Here is a 4,672-nt window from a genome sequence, read left to right as displayed (position 1 = left end):
AAAAAAAAAAAAAAAAAAAAAAAAAAAAAAAGGTTAACTAACATAGAGATTAAGATTACAAAATGATACTAGATATAATTCAGAAAAACCTACATACATACTTAAAGAGTAAATATGGGGCTGGGCGCGATGGCTCATGCCTGTAATCCCAGCCCTTTGGGAGGCCGAGGTTGGAGGATCATGAGGTCAAGAGATCGAGACCATCTTGGTCAACATGGTGAAACTTCGTCTCCTCTAAAAATACAAAAAATAGTTGGGCATGGTGGTGTGCGCCTGTAGTCCCAGCTACTAGGGAGGCTGAGGCAGGAGAATTGCTTGAACCCAGGAGGCAGAGGTTGCCGTGAGCCGAGATCGTGACATTGCACTCCAGCCTGGGTAACAAGAGCGAAACTCCATCTCAAAAAAAAAAAAAAAAAAAAAAAAGTAAATATGGAAATAGCCTAATACGGAGAAAGGGCATTATGATGGCAAAGGGTGCACTGGGGCTTCAACTCTACCTGGAATTTTTTGTTTAAGTTGGGTGATGGGTTCCAAGGTGTTGGTTTTATTATTTTTATACTTTTATGTATGACCGAAATATTTCACTAAAAACATTGTTATGAAAGTGAATGAATAAAAAACATTAATATCCCTCGAAATATGGTGTCAGGCAAAGCTATGTTCTTCTTCAGTATATCTAAGAGTCTCCTAGAGTGCTAATATTTCTTTTTGGAGTTCATCTATATAACAAACATTCAGAAACAATACCTAAAATTACAACACCTAAAAAGAGACAGCTGGGTTAAATAGTTTTCTCTCCCACACATTAGCAAGTCAAAGGAGATTAAAATTTTATTTCATTCAGCATATTAAATCATACTAAGTATATAAATATTTCATAGTCTAAAACTGCATGTTTCAGTCAATGCAAAAGGAAAATGGAGCTCACTTCAATCTCTTCCTACAATACTCATATGCTGAAATCTCTTACATAAACCTTTAAAACGTTTGAATTTTCAGACTGGATTCTATCCGGTACAACACAACAATCATAAACATACCCACCCCACTAATAAAACAGAATTAATCTACAAAGTAATTGCAGGTCCACTGAGCAACCTATTAGGAAGAGGCTGACTGTATAGTGAAAATTGCCAAGGACTTGGAATGCTGGACTGCTGAGTTGAATGTTAGTTCCGTATTCTCTGATGGTGTGATCCTAGGCAAATAATTTGACCTGCATGAGCCTGTTTCCTGGTCTGTAAAATGAGGGCAATGAAAGTATCATCCTCACTAAATTATCATGAGGATTAAATGAGGATATATGGGAAAGTGCTTTGTGAATTGTAAAGTCATTTTGCTAAAAATAGTAACTCATTTCCGTACCAGTTGAACGCAAAAGATGCTTACCACATGAAGTTTGCCTTAAGGGAATATTTGCCCTGGTGGAGGAGGCAAGATTAATACTGGAAACAATAGCAAGACCAAAAAAAAACAAAAAACCACATCCAAATAAATGTATGTTGAATTATGCAGTGGAGACTATCAGGACTGTAGGAGGCAATTGGTGAGGTTCAGGGACTGTGATGATGAATGACTTACACTGGGCCTTGAGGCATGGTGTTCAATCAATGGAGGGTGTTTAGAGGGGGTTCTAGGTAAAGGAATGAGAAACAGCCTATTTGCAAAATAGTAATGATGCTCTTAATTTATCCAACCTGGTTAGGATCTTTTTACTGACTTTTTAGTCATGGTTCTTATTAAGTATGGAAGGCTTTTCTGGCACTATAGGTTAACCTGACTGTAAACTTATGTAAAAAGGGGCAAGAGGGGTCTGGGAAACAGTGAGAAGTAATACTTCACTAGTTAGCATCCAAGTGCAGAGTTCTGGCCCTTAGCAGCTATTTTATTAGGTTCACAGCATTTTGTCTTAGATCCTTGTCCACAGCTATTTGATTACCATGAAGTATCACTGTGGGAAATCTCATCCTTGCTTTGTAAACACCCCCAGAATCTAAATTTACTTCTTCTTAATCTAATCCACATTTGAACCAACAAAGGTGTTACGATATTCTTGAGCAAGCATGGCTTCCTAGACCTTGAGACAGGTATCTTGACTTAGATTTCATCTACTTGGTTTACTGTCTAGTCTTGAAACAATTTTCTTTCAACCTTTGTTTAAATCTATAAAAGATGTTAGATTGAATTAGTGACCTCTGTCTGATTTTGTAGACAAGCTGTGGTCCCCAATGGACCCTACTCAGGGGTAATATATACCGAGAATTTTGAGACTTCCACAACACCAAAAATGTTATGCCGATATTTTATTTTGTAGTGAAATGGCCTGTCATCAAACCCCGGCATTAAGCAGTGATGTGACATTTGTTTCTACAGAAGCAGTCATTACTTTTTTGAGGATAAGGCAATATTGAAATTTAAGATAACTCATGTTCAAATACAGTCAATCCTATTGATAAGTTTAGAAACAAAAGGGCCTCACATTTATACCACTGCCTTCTTTTTGTTATGGGAGGGGAGGTGAGAGGAGCTAGTATGCATGAAGGAATTGTTTTTTGTGGAGACAAGCCTAGTATTTCAGGGAAATAAGAAAGTAATAACAGATGTAAAGTCAAGGTGAGAAACGGCACACACTTCTCCCTCCTTCCTGCTTCCAACTTCAAGTTACATTCCATCTGGAACATTTTAGACCATTCCCCGACATTTTAGTTACTGGAAATAAACCTGGAAATTTTGGTCTGCTTGACCTCTGGTTGAGACACTAGGAATTAGGCCTTTCTTAGTAAGTTCCTGTGATTTACTAAATCATAATTATATCCTAAAAATTAATCATAATTCAAGCACTTCATCGTGCATTATAGGTCAAAATATATCACCCACACCAACTTTATACTTAATAAATGATGCTGTCTACCCCACCTCACTTCTACCACCCACCTGGCTTACTGCCCTTCCTTCTGCTTTATTCAGTCCTTCAAAGCTGAGCCCAGCCTGACCCTACTTTCCAGATCGACCCTAGATTTCATAAACAGCCTTGGGTTCTCTTTCATTGGAACTCATCCTTTCTTCCCACTCAAGGGGCCCCAATGGCAGACTCTGTCCCATGATATTATCCCTGAAATCTCATTTGCAGTAAAGCATATCTGAGACTTGAGACTATGGCCCTTGGTTGGTCATACGATTCCCCAGCACAACTCATTCCATCCCTAGACCCTGTATCCCTATTCAGGCAATAACACTAGGATAATTCCATCGATTCTGTTCTGCAGTTTCCAGTCTGTGGCCCTGCTTCCTTCCTCAGATCTTCTTGAGATCTAGAGCATTTTCTTAAACTCCAACGTGGTGCCAGAACCACTGTACTGTACTTTATTATTGAGGGCCCCGCTCAGTAGTCCTGTACTTGGGTCTCAAACTAGCTATGGAGGCTTGAATCAGTAGAGCAGTTTCCCTGCTCTCCTACATGGCTTCCCGAAACTCCTGATTACTCTGCTGCTCCAGCCTTGAGAACCCATCTCTTCCTAACTCCCTTCTCTTTCTACCTACTTCACACACCCTCTGGGCTAACAGCCTCTGGGATTGTGATTGAGTCTGATGTGTCCCTCAATCACCAGTTTCTACAAATGGCCATCCTTCCTAAAGTGTGAATGAAGTGCCAACCTTTGACTCCATCCCATTTTCCTCTACCCTGCATCATGAACTGTGTGTCAGCATGCCTCTTTCAACCTTTACCCAACAGAAATGAATGGCAACAGCAAATACGCACCAGGCACTGCCCTAGAAAGTGAAGACATGAAAGAGGCAAGTCCCAGACCTCAAAAGGCTATTGCCCTCATCTCTCTCCAGTGGTGCCCATCCTCAGACATACAACATGGAAAACGCTCTCACTGAGTTACAACCTTTGTGTTATGCATACAGAATAACAACAGGAGCTAGGCATGGTGGTCACGCCTGTAATCTCAGCACTTTGAGAGGCTGAGGTGGGAGGATCAAGACCAAGAGTCCAAGACTGGCCTAGGCAACATAGTGAGAACTTGTCTCTACAAAAAATTAGCTGGGCATGGTGTTGCACACCTGTGCTTCCCAGCTACTCAGAAGGCAGAGGTGGGAGGATCTCTCGAGCCCAGGAATTTGAGGCAGCAATGAGCTATGACTGTGCCATGACACTCCAGCCTGGGTGACAAAGTGAAATCCTATCTCAATACACACACACACACACACACACACCCATATACATATGTATATACACACATACACATATACATACATATATGTATAATAACAAGGTCTTAACAGACTAGATTTCTAGTCAAGTTACCTTAAGAAATATTTTAGTTTTTCTATAGTTCTTTTGCCATTAAAACTGGGATGATCACTTGTAGAATTGCCTGTACAATGCAACATAGAAACAATGGAGAAAATTTGTGTTCAGAGGCTAGATGAGAATGGTCTTCTTTGCTAGTGCAAGGTCATGGATCTGGATCATCGTTTCTCAGAGGAGATAGTACCTCCCCCTAGAGGCCTTTTTGAAAATTTGTGGGGGTATTTTTTGTTTCCACAATTTTTGGGGATACTCTTAGCATTAGATGGAGCAGGAATACCAACCAGATGTCCTATGGTGCAGGGGAGAAGCACTCAGTGAAGAAGTCTTGGACAGCTTGGACAGCTTTTAAATACC

This window comes from Sapajus apella, unplaced genomic scaffold (genome assembly GCF_009761245.1).
Source record: "Sapajus apella isolate SASKATOON/1434 unplaced genomic scaffold, GSC_monkey_1.0 scaffold2, whole genome shotgun sequence".
Taxonomy (NCBI): domain Eukaryota; kingdom Metazoa; phylum Chordata; class Mammalia; order Primates; family Cebidae; genus Sapajus; species Sapajus apella.
Note: the sequence above shows the minus strand (reverse complement) of the source record.